This window comes from Balaenoptera physalus, assembly GCF_965194825.1.
Source record: "Balaenoptera physalus genome assembly, chromosome: 9".
In the NCBI taxonomy this organism is placed as follows: Eukaryota; Metazoa; Chordata; class Mammalia; order Artiodactyla; family Balaenopteridae; genus Balaenoptera; species Balaenoptera physalus.
Genome location: NC_138888.1, coordinates 101777931 through 101798155, shown reverse-complemented (window position 1 = coordinate 101798155; position 20225 = coordinate 101777931). Strand labels below are relative to the sequence as shown.

The 20225-nt window shown below is 41.0% G+C and overlaps 1 long non-coding RNA gene across 2 annotated transcripts in view; it reads left to right on the top strand.

Annotated features, from left to right (window-relative positions):
• The first annotated feature begins 15130 nt into the window (after positions 1–15130).
• LOC309666666 overlaps positions 15131–20225 on the top strand; it is a 64622-nt gene continuing 59527 nt past the window's right edge. For both annotated transcript variants that reach the window (XR_014267219.1, XR_014267220.1), the window contains exon 1: positions 15131–18982. This is a non-coding gene — a long non-coding RNA (uncharacterized lncRNA). The remainder of the gene's footprint in view (positions 18983–20225) is intronic.

Here is a 20225-nt window from a genome sequence, read left to right as displayed (position 1 = left end):
GATGCAGAGATCACCTTCCTCCCCACAAATACATCAGAAATACATCTACATGTGGAACAACTCCTACAGAACACCTACTGAACGCTGGCAGAAGACCTCAACTTCCCAAAAGGCAAGAAACTCCCCACGTACTTGGGTAGGGCAAAAGAAAACAGAGGCAAAGAATAGGGACGGGACCTGCACCAGTGGGAGGCAGCTGTGAAGAAGGGAAGGTTTCCACACACTAGGAGCCCCTTCGCGGGCAGAGACTGCGGGGGGCGGAGGGGGGGAGCTTCGGAGCCACGGAGGAGAGCGCAGCCACAGGGGTGCGGAGGGCAAAGCGGAGAGGTTCCCGCACGGAGGATGGGTGCCAAGCAGCACTCACCAGCCCGAGAGGCTTGTCTGCTCCCCCGCCTGGGCGGGCGGGGCTGGGAGCTGAGGCTCGGGCTTCGGTCGGATCGCAGGGAGAGGACTGGGGTTGGCTGCGTGAACACAGCCTGAAGGGGGCTAGTGCACCACAGCTAGCCGGGAGGGAGTCCAGGAAAAACTCTGGACCTGCTTAAGAGGCAAGAGACCATTGTTTCGCAGCGCGCAAGGAGAGGGGATTCAGAGCGCTGCCTAAACGAGCTCCAGAGAAGGGCGCGAGCCGTGGCTATCAGCGCGGACCCCAGAGACGGGCATGAGACGCTAAGGCTGCTGCTGCCACCACCAAGAAGCCTGTGTGCGAGCACAAGTCACTCTCCACACCTCCCCTCCCGGGAGCCGGTGCAGCCCGCCACTGCCAGGGCCCCGCGATCCAGGGACAACTTCCCCGGGAGAACGCACTGCGCGCCTCAGGCTGCTGCAACATCACGCTGGCCTCTGCTGCCGCAGGCTCGCCACACATCCGTACCCCTCCCTCCCCGCCGCCTGGGTGAGCCAGAGCCCCCCAATCAGCTGCTCCTTTAACCCCGTCCTGTCTGAGCAGAGGACAGACACCCTCAGGCGACCTACACGCAGAGGCAGGGCCAAATCACAAACTGAACCCCGGGAGCTGTGCAAACAAAGAAGAGAAAGGGAAATTTCTCCCAGCAGCCTCAGGAGCAGCGGATTAAATCGCCACAATCAACTTGATGTACCCTGCATCTGTGGAATACCTGAATAGGCAACAAACAGTATGGTACTGGCACAAAAACAGAAATATAGATCAATGGAACAGGATAGAAAGCCCAGAGATAAACCCACACACATATGGTCACCTTATCTTTGATAACGGAGGCAAGGATATACAATGGAGAAAAGACAGCCTCTTCAATAAGTGGCACTGGGAAAACTGGACAGCTACATGTAAAAGAATGAAATTAGAACACTCCCTAACACCATACACAAAAATAAACTCAAAATGGATTAAAGACCTAAATGTAAGGCCAGACACTATAAAACTCTTAGAGGAAAACATAGGCAGAACACTCTATGACATAAATCACAGCAAGATCCTTTTTGACCCACCTCCTAGAGAAATGGAAAGAAAAACAAAAATAAACAAATGGGACCTAATGAAACTTCAAAGCTTTTGCACAGCAAAGGAAACCATAAACAAGACAAAAAGGCAACCCTCAGAATGGGAGAAAATATTTGCAAATGAAGCAGCTGACAAAGGATTAATCTCCAAAATATACAAGCAGCTCTTGCAACTCAATATCAAAAAAACAAACAGCCCAATCCAAAAATGGGCAGAAGACCTAAATAGACATTTCTGCAAAGAAGATATACAGATTGCCAACAAACACATGAAAGGATGCTCAACATCACTAATCACTAGAGAAATGCAAATCAAAACAACAATGAGGTATCACCTCACACCAGTCAGAATGACCATCATCGGAAAATCTACAAACAACTGCTGGAGAGGGTGTGGAGAAAAGGGAACCCTCCTACACTGTTGGTAGGAATGTAAATTGATACAGCCACTGTGGAGAACAGTATGGAGGTTTCTTAAAAAACTAAAAATAGAACTACCATACGACCCAGCAATCCCACTCCTGGGCATATACCCTGACAAAACCATAATTCAAAAAGAGGCATGTACCAAAATGCTCATTCCACCTCTATTTTCACTAGCCAGGACATGGAAGCAACCTAAGTGTCCATTGACAGATGAATGGATAAAGAAGATGTGGCACATATATACAATGGAATATTACTCTGCCATAAAAAGAAACGAAATTGAGTTATTTGTAGTGAGGTGGATGGACATAGAGTCTGTCATACAGAGTGAAGTAAGTCAGAAAGAGAAAAACAAATACTGTATGCTAACACATATATATGGAATCTAAAAAAAAAAAGACAAAAAAAAGAGTGGTTCTGAAGAACCTAGGGGCAGGACAGGAATAAAGATGTAGAGAATGGACTTGAGGACACAGGGAGGGGGAAGGGTAAGCTGGGACTAAGTGAGAGAGTGGCATAGACATATATACACTACCAAATGTAAAATAGATAGCTACTGGGAAGCAGCTGCATAGCACAAGGGGATCAGCTTGGTGCTCTGTGACCACCTAGAGAGGTGGGATAGGGAGGGTGGGAGGGAGACGCAAGAGGGAGGAGATATGGGGATATATGTATATGTATAGCTGATTCACTTTTTCATACAGCAGAAACTAACACACCATTGTAAAGCAATTATACTCCAGTAAAGATGTTAAAAAAAAAACTATAAATAAATAAATAAATAAATAAATAACTGCATGAAAATTGGACTTCTACTTCTGGGAAGAAGGAGTAAATAAACTTTTCCCTATTCCCCCTCTAAGTATAACTAAAAACCCCTGTATGTCATATATAATACAAGGGTAAGATCTTTTCTGGTAGGTTCCAGTTTCTGATACATAATGGGGCACATCTTTAAATCTGATGCTATATTAGTTTTCCTAATTAAAACTTTTTATCCTCTTTAAAATGATTTCACTAAGATTTTTACATTTTCTAATCTATTGGTAACATATATATATGACTCTCTGGAGGTGGAATGATATGGTATAGGTAAAAATCTTGTAGAGATATGTGATGGTTTGTTATAAAGGGGAAATATTTAAAAAGCATTGTCACTCATAATTAAACATACTGTTTGGCCCTCTTAGCAAAGAAGAGTCAATTTTCAGTTAATATAATAGGTTCAGGCCTTTGATTCTTCAGTGTTTTAATGACCAGAAGTTGAAGCCAAAATATTTTGGCATACTTCATCAAGATGATCAAAAGACACAGATGACAGCATTCACAATCTAAATGTTCTCCAGGTTTTATGCAACCTCTGAGAAGTCCTCTAACTGCAGGAATATGATAACTCCAATCTACAGACCTATCCTTTTGGCTTTTTGTCAGGGTTTCCCTTTTGCAAAATTAAATGGGTTAAACTGGCTAGCTGTTCAGCCATTCTTCTTCCTGGGCACTCAGCTGGACTACAATTTCCAGACTCCCTTGCCCTTAGGCATGTCATGTGACTGAGTTCTAGCCAATGGAATTGGAAGAAAGAGCTGTGTGACACCCCTAGGCCTGGACCAGTTTACCACTTGATCCCTTAGGTTCTTGTTGCCTCTAGCTTCATGTACAGTCACTTAGAAGCCACACATGAAAGATGGTAGAGTCACAGAATGGAAGGAATCTGGATCCTGGAATCGTAGCTTAGGAAAACAGCTGCTTGCCAATCAGAAACACTTGTTTTAGACTTCCTATGAACAAGAAATAAATTTCTCTTGGATTTAGCGACTGAAATTTGTGGGTTTATCTGTTATAGCAGTTACCACTATGCTAAATAATGCAGAAGGTTTTACCTTCCATACCTGCCCCCCTACCCATCCCCCACTTTGTTCATGCTTCCCCTCTTCAACACCCTCCTTCTTTCCTTTATTCCCATACAGGTCCACCACCCAGTCTCCAGCTCCTGGGCCTGGGCAGGCTTGAGGGCAATGCCCCTTCAGGCCCCAGAGAGCTCTCCTTTTCCAATGTTGCACATGAGGCATCTTTGGAAGGAAGAGGGTTGATTGAGTCCTTGCTGAGGAAGAATTCACGCCCAGCCTGAGCTCCTGGGAGCAGAAAGAAGGCCGGAAATGGGAAGGGTGGAGCCCTGGGTCCCACACAGACCCTGAGGGCTGGAGGCAATTCTGCACACCTTTGTGGCCGCAGTTCATGCCTGCAGACAGAGGCTTGCCAGACATCCAAGAAAGAGAAGCCTAACCCCTGGGCTCAGGTGGGGTGCACTTCTTCAGGCAGGGTTGTTATTATCTGGGCCGTGGGCGTATGACTGCTGAGATTTCCTCTTCTTTTTCTTTCCGAGAACCACCCTGTCGACCTCCTATTGTGAACCTATGAAAAGAAAACCACAAAACAAACAAAACCAAAAACCACACCTCTCTGCTACAGGGGAAGCTAGTCAGCCTTTAAATTAGAAAGCCCAAGTTGCTGATACTCTGCCTCTGACTATTCTGCGTGAGCCTGGCTCCCTGCCATTAGGAGTGATTCAGGAGCTCTGTCTTAAGAAAGAAGGGTCTGGAACAAAAAGAGACAAGGGAGAAAGAGAAAACACAGCGGACCAGGACCATGAAAAGAAGCCAGGATGAAAAAAGAGGAAAGATGCGGTCTTACTTTTGTCACTGCTGGAGACACAGGAGAGAAATCAGCTTTGAAATGACATGACTGTTTTTAGTTGTACATGTGTAGATGACAAATGTCAGATGAAATGCAGTTTTTCAGTAATAGTTTTGAGAATAAAGGTGATGGGTTCTTTTTTAAAGGGTAGCCGATACATAGTAGGAGCTTAATACATTGTAAATAAAGGAATATCAAAAAGAAACCAAAGCAATTTTTTTTTTAACAAACAAAAAATGGAAAATTGCTACTTCTCATATGACTTCAAGATATTCTTTAAACTCCTCGGAGGGTGATACCAATAATATCTTTTTATATCAAGAAATCTCATTAACAATGTTTGATATGGGCAAATTCATTTTAGTACCATTTTGTTCATAAATCAGAGGTTGGATTGGCATAGAAGGTGATTCAAAATTCATAATTTAAGCAGATTTGGCCAGTTATCACGTAGACTGAATAATCTTCCTTTCCTCATGGAGCTAAAATAAAACGCTTTTGGTTTAGTTTCTGTCATTTTTCTTTGGTGCTTTGGTTGGAACCTACTATTATTTCTTCTGTTCTGCTTTGTTATAGTTTCTTACCTCGCCTCAACCTCTTATATCGAAATATAAACCCATTTCAATCTAAAAGAAGAAGAAGAAATACAATTTTACCCAGTCAAGAGGCAGAGGAGACTTACTTTAAGTAAATAACACAACATTCCAGTGCATGGTCAATATTACACCACAGCAGATACACGAGTACCAGAATAAGTATTGCAGACCAAGGACAAGCCTAGGCAAAACCAAAGCAGATGGCTTCTATCGTAACCCATCGAGAAGAACCATGGAAGTATGACGTATTGACCTTGAATACTAATCCTAAATCCAATGATAATTAAATAGCTGCATGGCCCTGGGTTAGTTAGCTCTCAGCACGTCATTTCCTCACCTGTAAAATGAGAAGTTTTGAAAGGTTCCAAGTCCCCTCCAGTGAAGGAGTTGACTCAACCCAGTTTGTACCTTCGGAATCTTTGCCTAAAACAGAAATATTGCTTCCAGCTTTGACATAGGAAGCATTTCATTTGTTTGCACAAGATACTCACAACCAGATTTGGGGTCTCCAGAGAATGAGTCATTAAAAAGAGATTTGTGAAAAACCATACAATGTAAGAAGCAAAACATGTGCGTTTTCTCTGCTTTGTGATTGTCTAAATTGACAGCATTGGGAAGGTCATGTTAAATACGTTTCTGTGAACATAACGTTAATATGTTCATGTGTAACGTATGTTATGTCATATAGCACTCTAGTTAGCTTTCTCCCTTACCTGTCCATCCTGCCTTCCTCCTTAATATAAATCATTATTCTCCCTATTATGCACTGTGGACGAGACCAAAAATGATTTAGACAAAGGCTCACCTTTCAGATGCTTATAGCTGAGAAGGTTTATGTGTGTGTGAGTATACATTGTCCATTTATATATGTAAATATATTTTTACTTGGCATTTTATATCTCTATATATTTGATATAGTTAACTGATGTGTGTGTGTGTATAAATCTTCTCAACTATAAGCATCTTATATAAGCAAATATATAAAAGAGAGAGAGAGAGAGAAAAGGTAGGAAGTTATTTCCAGGTAAGGGATGAAAATGATCCTAACTTAGCCTGATGACTGTAGCAGTGTGGATGGGTCAGCAGGTATAAGGACTGACTCTACAGTGTTTGACAACCTGGCACAAAGGTGAGTAATTGCGGGGAAAGGACCGCTATTGAGCCCCAGGGCTCGGGAGGATGATGGAGTCCCCACCAGCGTTCTGTTTAGAAGGATGTGTGATGAGGTGAGGTCAGGGCGGAGTACACTCGAGGAACACACACAATCAACAGAAGCACAGACAAAGTCGCTTGGGGTGGAGAGACTTGAGCACTTCATTCCCCCACCTCCATGTTCTGGAATATTACAAAATGGAAAAATACCAAAACAGAGTATATGTAAAAGTTTTCTGTATGAAAAATTAGTGCTTTTAATAAACACATATAAATCAGAACTACTTTTTGTATGACCATGGAGATAATGTCAAAAAGCCTACATTTGCAGTGGAAGAGGAAGCCCTTAGTCAATTCTAAAAGTGGCCAAGAAGGAAAGCCAGTGCATGACGGTGGCTGGGGCTCTCGGAAGCAAGGAGGAATTGGCTAGTGACTTGGTAAAGCAATGTTAATGATTTAAGTGGCTGTTCTCTAAGTATTTAAAACAATTGTGAATTGGCTTAAGAAGGTTGACATTATTGCCAAATTTATTGCTTGTATTTTTTAATTAACTTGCTTTTGTTTTATTTATGTGAAATTACTTTTTTTGACTGAAGTATAGTTGATTTACAATGTTATCTTAGTTTTAGGTGTACAGCAAAGTGATTCAGTTATATATATTCTTTTTCAGACTTTTTCCATTATAGTTTATTACAAGATATTGAATATAGATCTCTGTGCTATACAGTAGGACGTTGCTGGTTACCTATTTTATGTATAGTACTGTGTATCTGTTAATCGGAAACTCCTAATTTATACCCCCCTCCTTTTCCCTTTGGTAACCAAAGTTTGTTTTCTATTGCCTGTGAGTCTGTTTTGTAAATAAGTTCATTTGGATCAATTTTTTAGATTCCACATATAAGGGCTATCATATGAAATTGTCTTTCTCTGTCTGACTTACCTCACTTACTATGTTAGTCTCTAGGTCCACCCGTGTTGATTCAAATGGCATTATTTCATTCTTTTTTATGGATGAGTAATATTCCATTGTGTGTGTGTGTGTGTGTGTATTCCATATATGTATATATATATTCCATTCATCTGTCAATGGGCATTTAGATTTCTTCCATGTCTTGGCTATTGTAAACAGTGCTGCCATGAACATTGGGGTGCATGTATCTTTTTGAATTAGTTTTCATCTTTTCTGGATATATGCTCAGGAATGGGGTTGCTGGATCATATGGTAATTCTATTTTTAGTTTTTTAAGGAACATCCATACTGTTCTCCATAGTGCATGCACCAATTTATATTCCCACCAACAGCATAGGAGGGTTCCCTTTTCTCCACACCCTCTCCAGCATTTATTATTTGTAGACTTTTTGATGATGGCCTTTCTGAGAGGTATGAGGTGTTACCTCATTATAGGTTTGATTTGCATTTCTCTAATAATTACCGATGTTGAGCATCTTTTCATGTGCCTGTTATTACTATATGTCTTCTTTAGAGAAATCTCTACTTTGATCTTCTGCCCATTTTTTGATAGGTTGATTTTTTTTTTTTTGATATTGAACAGTATGAGCTCTTTGTATATTTTGGAAATTAATTCCTTGTCGGTAGCATTGTTTGCAAATATTTTCTCCCATTCTGTAGGTTGCTTTTTCATTTTTTGATGGTTTCCTTTGTTGTACAAAGCTTTTAAATTTAATTAGGTCTCATTTGTTTATTTTTGTTTTTGTTTCCATTACTGTAGGAGGTGGATCCAAAAAGATATTGCTGTGATTTACATCAAAGAGTGTTCTGCCTAGGTTTTCCTCTAGGAATTTTACAGTATCTGGTCTTACATTTAGGTCTTTAATCCATTTGAGTTTACTTTTGTATATGGTGTTAGAGAATGCCTTAGTTTATTCTTTTATATGTAGGTGTCCAGTTTTCCCAGCACCACTTATTGAAGAGATTTTCTTTTCTCCATCGTATAATCTTGACTCCTTTGTCATAGATTATTTGACCATAAGTGCATGGGTATATTTCTGGGCTTTCTATCCTGTTCCATTGATCTACGTGTCTGTTTTTGTGCCAGTACCATACTCTCTTTATTACTCTAGCTTTGTAATAGTATAGTCTGAAGCCAGGGAACCTGATTCCTCCAGCTCCATTCTTCTTTCTCAAGATTGTTTTGGTGATTTGGAGTCTTTTGTGTTTCCATACAAATTTTAAAATTATTTGTTCTAGTGAAGAATGCCATTGGTAATTTGACAGGGATTGCATTGAATCTGTAGATTGCCTTCGGTAGTATGTTCATTTTAATAATATTGATTCTTCCAATCCAAGAAAATGGTATATCTTTCCATCTCTTCATGTTGTCTTCAATTTCGTTCATCAACATCTTATAGTTTTTGGATTACAGGTCTTTTGTGTCCTTAGGTAGGTTTATTCCTAGGGATTTTATTCTTTTCAATGCAATAGTAAATGGGGTTGTTTCCTTAATTTCTCTTTCTGATAGTTCATTGTTAGTTTATACAAATGCAACAGATTTCTGTATATTAATTTTGTATCCTGCAATTTTACCAAATTCATTGAGCTCTAACAGTTTTTTGGTGGTGACTTTAGGATTTTCTGTGTATAGTATCATGTCATCTGCAAAGAGTGAGAGTTTTACTTCTTCCTTTCATATATTGATTCCTTTTATTTCTTTTTCTTCTCTGATTGCTGTAGCTAGGACTTCCAAAACTATGTTAAATAAAAGTGGTGAGAGTGGACATCCTTGTCTTATTCCTGATCTTAGAGGAAATGCTTTCAGCTTTTCACTGCTGAGTATGATGTTAGTTATGGGTTTGTCATATATGGCCTTAATTTTGTTGAGGTATGTTTCCTCTATGCCCACTTTCTAGAGAGTTCTTATCATAAATGGATGTTGGATATTGTCAAAAGCTTTTTCTGCATCTATTGAGGTGATCATATGGTTTTAATTCTTCAGTTTGCTAACTTGGTGTATCATATTGATTGATTTCAGATATCAAAAAATTCTTGCATCCCTGGGATAAATCCCACTTGATCATGGTCTATGATCCTTTTAATATATTGTTGGATTCAGTTTGCTAGTATTTGGTTGAGGATTTTTGTATCTATGTTCATCAGTGTTATTTGGCCTGTAATTTTCTTTTCTTGTGATATCTCTTCCTGGTTTTGGTATCAGGGTGATGCTGGCTTCATGAAAATGAGTTCAGAAGTGTTTTGTCCTCCACAAATTTTTAGAATAGTTTCAGAAGGTTAAGTGTTAACTCTTCTCTAAATGTTTAGTAGAATTCACCTGTGAAGCAACTGATCCTGGACCTTTGTTTGGTGGGAGTGTTTTTTATTACTGATTCAATTTCAATATTGGTAATTGGTCTGTTCATATTTTCTTTCTTTCTGGTTCAGTCTTGGAAGGTTATACCTTTCTAAGAATTTGTCCATTTCTTCTAGTTTGTACACTTTTTTGGCATATACTTGCTCATAGTAGTCTCTTATGATCCTTTGTATTTCTGTGGTGTTGGTTGTTTCTTCTTTTTCATTTCTAATTTATTGATTTGGGCCCTCTCCCTTTTTTTTCTTGATGAGTCTGGCTAAAGGTTTATCAATTTTGTTTATCATTTCAAAGAACCAGCTTTTAGCTTTGTTGATCTTTTCTATTGTTTTTATAAGTCGCTATTTCATTTATTTCTGCTCTGATCTTTATGATTTCTTTCCTTCTGCTAACTTTGGATTTTCTTTGTTCTTCTTTCTTTAGTTCCTTTAGGCATAAGCTTAGATTGTCTATTTGAGATTTTTCTTGTTTCCTGAAGTAAACTTGTATCACTATAAACATCGCTCTTAGAACTGCTTTTGCCACATCCCATAGGTTTTGGTTCATTGTGTTTTTGCTTTCATTTGTCTCTAGTATTTTCTATTTCCTCTTTGATTTCTTCAGTGATCCACTGGCTGTTTAATAACACATTGTTTTGCCTCCACATATTTGTGTGTGTGTGTGTGTTTTTTAACATCTTTATTGGAGTATAACTGCTTTACAATGGTGTGTTAGTTTCTGCTTTATAACAAAGTGAATCAGTTATACATATACATATATCCCCATATCTCTTCCCTCTTACATCTGACTCCCTTCCACCCTCCCTATCCTACCCCTCTAGTTGGTCACAAAGCACTGAGCTGATCTCCCTGTGCTATGCGGCTGCTTCCCACTAGCTATCTATTTTACATTTGGTAGTGTATATATGTCCATGCCACTCTCTCTCTTTGTCCCATCTTACCCTTCCCCCTACCCATATCCTCAACTCCATTCTCTAGTAGGTCTGTATCTTTATTCCCATCTTGCCCCTAGGTCCTTCATGACCATTTTTTGTTTGTTTTTTAGATTCCAAATATATGTGTTAGCATACGGTATTTGTTTTTCTCTTTCTGACTTACTTCACTCTGTATGACAGACTCTAGGTCCATCCACCTCACTACAGATAACTCAATTTCATTTCTTTTTATGACAGAGTAATATTCCATTGTATATATGTTCCACATCTTCTTTATCCATTCATCTGTCAATGGACACTTAGGTTGCTTCCATGTCCTGGCTATTGTAAATAGAGCTGCAATGAACATTGTACTACATGACTCTTATTGAATTATGGTTTTCTCAGGGTATGTGCCCAGTAGTGGGATTGCTGGGTCGTATGGTAGTTCTAGTTTTAGTTTTTTAAGGAACCTCTATACTGTTCTCCATAGTGGCTGTATCAATTTACATTCCCACCAACAGTGCAAGAGGGTTCCCTTTTCCCCACACCCTCTGCAGCATTTATTGTTTGTAGATTTTTTGATGATGGCCATTCTGACTGGTGTTAGATGATATCTCACTGTAGTTTTGATTGGCATTTCTCTAATGATTAATGACATTGAGCATTCTTTCATGTGTTTGTTGGCAATCTGTATATCTTCTTTGGAGAAATGTCTATTCAGGTCTTCTGCCCATTTTTGGATTGGGCTGTTTGTTTTTTTGATATTGAGCTGCATGAGCTGCTTCTGATCTGATTTTTATGACTTCTTTTCTTCTGCTAACTTTGGGATTTTTTTGTTCTTCTTTCTCTAATTGCTTTAGATGTAAGGTTAGGTTGTTTATTTGAGATGTTTCTTATTTCTTAAGGTAGGATTGTATTGCTATAAATTTCCCTCTTAGAACTGCTTTTGCTGCATCTCATAGGTTTTGGGTCATCGTGTTTTCATTGTCATTTGTTTCTAGGTAATTTTTGATTTCCTTTTTGATTTCTTCAGTGATCTCTTGGTTATTAAGTAGTGTATTGTTTAGCCTCCATGTGTTTGTATTTGTTACAGATTTTTTCCTGTAATTGTTATCTAGTCTCATAGTGTTGTGGTTGGAAAAGATACTTGATACAATTTCAATTTTCTTAAATTTACCAAGGCTTGATTTGTGACCCAAGATATGATCTATCCTGGAGAATGTTCCATGAGCACTTGAGAACAAAGTGTATTCTGTTGTTTTTGGATGGAATGTCCTATAAATATCAATTAAGTCCATCTTGTTTAATGTATCATTTAAAGCTTGTGTTTCCTTATTTATTTTCATTTTGGATGATCTGTCCATTGGTGAAAGTGTGGTGTTAAACTCCCCTACAATGATTGTGTTACTGTCGATATCCCCTTTTATGGCTGTTAGCATTTGCCTTATGTATTGCGGTGCTCCTATGTTGGATGCATAAATATTTACAATTGTTATATCTTCTTCTTGGGTTGATCCCTTGGTCATTATGTAGTGTCCTTCTTTGTCTCTTGTAATAGTCTTTATTTTAAAGTCTATTTTGTCTGATATGAGAATTGCTACTCCAGCTTTCTTTTGATTTCCATTTGCATGGAATATCTTTTTCCATCCCCTTACTTTCAGTCTGTATGTGTCCCTACGTCTGAAGTGGGTCTCCCGTAGACAGCATATATATGGGTCTTGTTTTTGTATCCATTCAGCCAGTCTATGTCTTTTGGTTGGAGCATTTAATCCATTTACATTTAAGGTAATTATCGATATGTATGTTCTTATTAACATTTTCTTAATTGTTTTTGGTTTGTTATTGTAGGTCTTTTCCTTCTCTTGTGTTTCCTGCCTACAGAAGTTCCTTTAGCATTTGTTGTAAAGCTGGTTTGTTTGTGCTGAATTCTCTTAGCTTTTGCTTCTCTGTAAAAGTTTTAATTTCTCTGTCAAATCTGAATGAGATCCTTGCTGGGTAGAGTAATCTTGGTTGTAGGTTTTTCCCCTTCATCACTTTAAGTATGTCCTGCCACTCCTTTCTGGCTTGCAGAGTTTCTGCAGAAAGATCAGCTGTTAACCTTATGCGATTCCCTTGTATGTTATTTGTTGTTTTTCCCTTGCAGCTTTTAAAATTGTTTCTTTGTATTTAATTTTTGATAGTTAGATTAATATGTGTCTTGGCATGTTTCTCCTTGGATTTATCCTGTATGGGACTCTCTGTGCTTCCTGGACTTGATTAACTATTTCCTTTCCCATATTAGGGAAGTTTTCAACTATAATCTCTTCAAATATTTTCTCAAGCCCTTTCTTTTTCTCTTCTTCTTCTGGGACCCCTATAATTTGAATGCTGGTGCATTTAATGTTTTCCCAGAGGTCTCTGAGACTTTCCTCAATTCTTTTCATTCTTTTTTCTTTATTCTGCTCTGCAGTAGTTATTTCCACCATTTTATCTTCCAGGTCACTTATCCGTTCTTCTGTCTCAGTTATTCTGCTATTGATCCCTTCTAGAGAATTTTTAATTTTATTTATTGTATTGTTCCTCACTGTTTGTTTGCTCTTTAGTTCTTCTAGGTCCTTGTTAAACGTTTCTTGTATTTTCTCCATTCTATTTCCAAGATTTTGGATCATCTTTACTGTCATTATTCTGAATTCTTTTTCAGGTAGACTGCCTATTTCCTCTTCATTTGTTAGGTCTGGTGGGTTTTTACCTTGCTCCTTCATCTGCTGTGTGTTTCTTTGTCTTCTCATTTTGCTTAACTTACTGTCTTTGGGGTCTCCTCTTTGCAGGCTGCAGGTTCGTAGTTCCCGTTGTTTTTGGTATCTGTCCCCAGTGGCTAAGGTTGGTTCAGTGGGTTGTGTGGGCTTCCTGGTGGAGGGGACTAGTGCCTGTGTTCTGGTGGATGAGGCTGGATCTTGTCTTTCTGGTAGGCAGGTCCACGTCTTGTGGGTGTTTTGGGGTGTCTGTGGCCTTATTATGATTTTAGGCAGCCTCTCTGCTAATGGGTGGGGTGTGTTCCTGTCTTCCTAGTTGTTTGGCTTAGGGTGTCCAGCACTGTAGCTTGCTGGTCGTTGAGTGGAGCTGGGTCTTGGCATTGAGATGGAGATCTCTGGGACATTTTCGCCGTTTGATGTTACATGGAGCTGGGAGGTCCCTTGTGGACCAATGTCCTGAACTTGGCTCTCCCACCTCAGAGGCAAAGCCCTGACGCCTGGCTCAAGCACCAAGAACTTGTCATCCACACAGCTCAGAATAAAAGAGAGAAAAGAAAGAAAGAAAGAAAGAAAGAAAGAAAGAAAGAAAGAAAGAAAGAAAGAAAGAAAGAAAGAAAGAAAGAAAGAAAGGAAGGAAGAAAGAAAGGGAGAAAGAAAGAGGATAAAATAAAATAAAAGTTAGTAAAATAAAAAATAATTATTAAAAAAAAATTTTTTAATAGTTAAAAAAAAAAGAAAGAAGAGAGCAACCAAACCAAAAAACAAATCCACCAATGATAACAAGCGCTAAAAACTATACTAAAAAAAAAAAAAAAAAGACGGACAGACCGAACCCTAGGACAAATGGTAAAAGCAAAGCTATACAGACAAAAATCACACACAGAAGCATACACATGCACATTCACAGAAAGAGAAAAAGGGAAAAATATATATATATCATTGTTCCCAAAGTCCACCTCCTCAATTTGGGATAACTCGTTGTCTATTCAGATATTCCACAAATGCAGGGTACATCAAGTTGATTGCGGAGATTTAATCCGCTGCTCCTGAGGCTGCTGGGAGAGATTTCCCTTTCTCTTCTTTGTTCGCACACCTCCTGGGGTTCAGCTTTGGCTTTGGCACTGCCTCTGCGTGTAGGTCGCCTGAGGGCATCTGTTCTTCGCTCAGACAGGACGGGGTTAAAGGAGCAGCTGCTTCGGGGGCTCTGTCTCACTCAGGCCGGGGGAGGGAGGGATACGGATGCTGGGTGAGCCTGCAGCGGCAGAGGCCGGCGTGACGTCACAGCAGCGTGAGGCACGCCGTGCGTTCTCCCGGGGAAGTTGTCCCCGGATCACGGGAGACTGGCAGTGGCGGGCTGCACAGGCTCCTGGGAGGGGCGGTGTGGAGAGTGACCTGTGCTCGCACACAGGCTTCTTGGTGGCAGCAGCAGCAACCTTAGCGTCTCATGCCTGTCTCTGGGGTCCGCACTGATCGCCGCGGCTCGCGCCCGTCTCTGGAGCTCGTTTAGGCGGTGCTCTGAATCCCCTCTCCTTGCGCACCAGGAAACAGAGGCAAGAAAAAGTCTCTTGCCTCTTCGGCAGCTCCAGACCTTTTCCCGGACTCCCTCCCGGCTAGCTGTGGCGCACTAACCCCTTCAGGCTGTGTTCATGCTGCCAACCCCAGTCCTCTCCCTGCGATCCGACCGAAGCCCGAGCCTCAGCTCCCAGCCCCGCCCGCCCCGGCAGCTGAGCAGACAAGCCTCTCGGGCTGGTGAGCGCTGCTCGGCGCCGATCCTCTGTGCAGGAGTCTCTCCGCTTTGCCCTCCGCACCCCTGTGGCTGTGCTCTCCTCCGTGGCTCCGAAGCTTCCCCCCTCCACCCCCCGTCTCCACCAGTGAAGGGGCTTCTAGTGTGTGGAAACCTTTCCTCCTTCATGGCTCCCTCCCAGAGGTGCAGGTCCTGTCCCTATTCTTTTGTCTCTGTTTTTTCTTTTTTCTTTTACCCTACGCAGGTACGTGGGGAGTTTCTTGCCTTTTGGGAGGTCTGAGGTCTTCTGCCAGCGTTCAGTGGGTGTTCTGTAGGAGTTGTTCCACAAGTAGATGTATTTCTGATGTATTTGTGGGGAGGAAGGTGATCTCCATGTCTTACTCTTCTGTCATCTTGAAGCTCCTCCCATATTTGTGTTTTTCACAGTTATTTTCTTGTAGTTGATTTCTACTCTCATGGCATAATTTTCGTAAAAGATTCTTAGTATGATTTCAGTTTTCCTAAATTTACCAAGGCTCGCTTTGTGGCCCAGCATGTGGTCAGTCCTGGAGAATGTTCCATGTGCACTTGAAAAGAATGTGTATTCTGCTGCTTTTGGATGGAATGCTATATAAATATATAAGTTAAGTCCATTTGGTCTAATGGGTCACTTAAGACCTGTGTTTCCTTATTGATTTTCTGTCTGAATTGTCTGTCCTTTGATGTAAGCGTGGTGTTAAAGCCCCCCACTATTACTGTGTTACTGTTGATTTCTCCTTTTATATAGGTTAATATTTGCCTTATATATCGAGACACTCCTATGCTGGGTGCATATATATTTACAATTGTTATATCTTCTTCTTGGATTGATCCCTTGATCATTATATAGTGTCCTTCTTTGTCCCTTGTAACAGTCTTTATTTTAAAGTCTATTTCATCTGATATAAGTATTGTTACTCCAGCTTTCTTTTGATTTCCATTTGCATGGAATACATTTTTTCATCCCCTCACTTTCAGTCTGTATGTGTCTCTAGATCTGAAGTGGGTTTCTTGTAGGCAGCATGTATACAGGTCTTGTTTTTTTATCCATTCAGCCACTCTGTGTCTTTTGGCTGGTACATTTAATCCATTTACATTTAAGGTAATTATAGGTGTGTGCTCTTATTGCCATTTTGTTACTTGTTTTGAATTTGTTTTTTGTCTTTTTTCCCCCCTTATTCTTTTGTTCTCTTCTCTGTGATTTGATGACTATCTGTAGTGTTATGTTTGGATTCTTTTTTGTGTGTATAACTATTATAGATTTTTTGGTTTGTGGTTATCATGAGGTTTTTGTATAACAGTCTATATATACACATGCCTATTTTAAGTTGCTGATCTCTTCATTTCATGTGCATTTTAAATACCCTGCATCTGTACCTTCCTCCCCTCATGATTACTGTTTATGATATCATATTTTGCATCTAATTGTTTTGTATATCCCTTAATTGCTTATTGTGGATACAGATGATTTTACTACTTTTGTCTTTTAACCTCCCTCCTATCTTTGTGTGTGGATGATTTCCTACATTTCTGTATGTTTACCTTTGCTGGTGATTTTTCATTTCATAATTTTCTTGTTTCTAGTTGTGGTCTTTTCTATTTCACCTAAATGTGGCCTTTTCTTTTTTGCCTAGAAGAGTTCCTTTAACCTGTGTTGTAAAGCTGGTTTGGTGGTGCTCAATTCTTTAAGCTTTTGCTTCTCTGTAAAGCTTTTGATTTCTCTATCAAATCTGAAAGAAAGCCTTGCTGGGTAGAGTATTCTTGGTTGCAGGTTTTCCCTTTGCTTCACTTTAAATATATCATGCCATTCCCTTCTGGCCTTCAGAGTTTCTGCTGAAAAACCAGCTGATAGCCTTATGGGAGTTCCCTTGTATGTTATTTGTTGCTTTTCCCCTGCTGCTTTTAGTGTTCTCTCTTTATCTTTAATTTGTCATTTTGATTATAATGTGTCTTGTTGTGTTCCTCTTTGGGTTAATCCTGTTTGGGACCCTGTGCTTCATGAACTTGGGTGACTCTTTCCTTTCCCAGATTTGAGAAATTTTCAGCTATTATCTGTTTAAGTATTTTCTCAGGCCCTTTCTCTCTCCCTTCTCCTTCCGGGACCCTTATAATACAATTATCCATGTGTTTGATGTTGTCCCAGAGGTTTCTTAAATTGTCTTCATTTCTTTTTACTCTTTTTTCTTTTTTGTGTTCAGTGGCAGTATGAACTACTCTGTCTTCCAGCTCACTGATCCTTTTTTCTGTATTGTTTAGACTACTTTGATTCCTTATAGTGTATTTTTTGTTTCAGCTATTGTATTCTTCATTTCTGTTTGTTTGTTCTTTATGTTTTCTAACTCTTTGCTAAAAACTTCTAACTTCTCACTCTGTGCATCCATTCTCCTCCCAAGTTCTTTTATCATCTTTACAAACATTATTCTGAACTCTTTCTCGGGTAGATTGCCTCTCTCCACATCACTTAGTTCTTCTTCTGGGGTTTTATCTTGTTCCTTTGTCTGAAACATATTGCTCTGTTGCCTCATTTTGTCTAAGTTGCTATTTGTATTTTTTTTTTCAATTTATTTTTATTTGTTTATTTTGGCTGCATTGGGTCTTCATTGCTGCACATGGGCTTTCTCTAGTTGCGGTGAGTGGGGGCTACTTTTCGTTGCAGTGCACGGGCTTCTCACTGCGGTGGTTTCTCTTGTTGCGGAGCGTGGGCTCTAGGCATGTGGGCTTCAGTAGTTGTGGCACACAGGCTCAGTAGTTGTGGCTCATGGGCTCTAGAGTGCAGGCTCAGTAGTTGTGGTGCACGGGCTTAGTTGCTCCGCGGCATGTGGGATCTTCCCGGACCAGGGCTCGAACCCGTGTCCCCTGCATTGGCAGGCGGATTCTTAACCACTGCGCCACCAGGGAAGCCCTGTATTTTTACATATGTGGTAGGTTAGTTACATTTCTCGAGCTTGGAGAAGTGGCTCTCTGTAGGAGGCATCCTATGCATCCCAGCAGTGTACCCCCCCCCCCACCGTCGTCACCCAAGCTATATGCTCTAGGGGTTCCCCCTAAGAGGGCCATGTGGGTCCTTCTATTTTGCTGGGCTGACTATGTAGAGGGTTTGGTAGGCTTGGTTGGCCCCTAATCTGGTTGGTTGCCAGGCCCTAACTTGTGCAGATGCTGCTGGCTGCTTTTTAGTGTGGCCTGATCACAAGGCAGCTGGTTGCAGAATCGTATGTGGTCCTGGGGCTAGTGCTGGCTCACTAGTGGGTGGAGTCAGGGTCCCAAAGACTCCAGAGTTCTTGCCTGCCCACTGGCGGGCAGAAGCCAGATCCTCGCAGGCAGAACTCATTCCTGGAGTCTGGCTGCAGGGACCAGGGATCCCAGAGCTCATTTCAGATCATTGGTGGGAGGAGTCGATTCCTGACACAGTTGGGTATGAGGTCCGCAGTGTCCCAAACCTTACATTTGCCTGCTAGTGGTAGGGCCTGGACCTAGCTAGTCCCAGGGTAAGGTCTGGTTGGCTGTTGCTGGACTCTGTCCACAGGATGTGGGATCATAGTTTTCTGGCTTTTGGTTTCTGCCCCCTGGTGGATGAAGCTGAGTCTTGTCCCTCTGGGGGCAGGGCCATGTGTAAGGACGTGTCTAGAGTTGGCTGTGGGTTCATGAAGTCTTTAGGCAGCTTATCTGCTGATGGGTTGGAATGTGTCCCATCCGGTTAGTTGTTTGGCCTGAGGCATCCCAGCAGTGGAGTTTCAGACTTTTGGGTGGAACCAGGTCTTGGCGTTAATGAGCCAAGATGGTAGCCGCCAGCAGCAGCGTTCATGTGTTTGAATGTTCCCAAATATTGCTGTCACCAGTGTCTGTGTCCCAAGGGTGAGCCACAGCTGCCCCCACTTCTCCAGGAGACTCTCCAAGACGAGCAGGTAGGTCTGGTCCAGGCTCCTATCAAATTACTGCTTTTGCCCTGGGTCTTGGTGTGCATGAGATTTTTGTATGTGCCCTTTAAGAGTGAAGTCTCTATTTCCCCCAGTCCTGTAGGGCTCCTGCCATTAAGCTCTGCTGGCCTTCAAAGCCAGCTGTTCTGGGGTCTTGTCTTCCCAGTGCCAGAACCCCAGGCTGGGGAGGCTGATATGGGGCTCAGAATTCTCACTCTTATCAGAGAACCTTTGCAATATAATTATTCTCCAGTGTGTGGGTTGCCCACTGGGGGATATGGGATCTGATTATATTGTGAGTCTGCTCCTCCTACCTGTCTCATTTTGGTTCCTTTTTTACATCTTTAGCTGTAGAAGATCTTTTCTGGTAGGTTCCAGTTTTTTTCATGGATGGTTGTTCTGCAAATAGTTGTGATTTTGGTGTGTTCCTGAGAGGAGGTGAGATCAGGGTCTTTCTACTCCACCATCTTAGCTGCTTTCTCTAAATTACATAAAACACTGTCCCTTGAGATGTGTCTTCTAAAGATGTTTCCTCAAAATGATAATCCCATGGCTGCATAATGAGAAATAAGTGATGCTACAGACTTAGAAAACAAACTTATGGTTACCAGGAGGGAAGGGTGGGGAGAAGGGATAGATTGGGAGTTTAGGATTGACATGTACCCATTGCTGTATTTAAAATGGATAACCAACAAGGACCTACTGTAGAGCACAGGGAACTCTGCTCAGTATTCTGTAACAACCTAAATGGGAATAGAGTTTGAAAAAGAATAGATACATGTATATGTATACCTGAATCACTTTGCTGTACACCTGAAACAAACACAACATTGTTAATCAAATATACTCCAGTATAAAATAAAAAGTTAAAGAAAAGAAAAAGAAGTGATGCCGTTGTCAACTGCAATCAAGAAAGGTTGAAAATTTTACATCACTCTATTGAAAGATCAGAGTACACATGGGAATACAAAGGGTCCTGAAATTCCTCCCGTTGATCGAGCTAACACTGCGTGAGGCCCACGCTGAGCTCCTTAAATGATCTTACATGATCCTCAGAACAATCTAGTGCCACAGGTGATGATTATCTCCAGTTAGAGATCAGGAAATTGAGGCTTAGAGAAGACAAGCAAGTTGCCCAGGTCCCAAGGTCATTATATTGATGTGAAATCATCTTTCCCTCTGAACCCCAATTAACTCAAAAGCAAGCACACTTTGGAAAATGTTGCCCAGA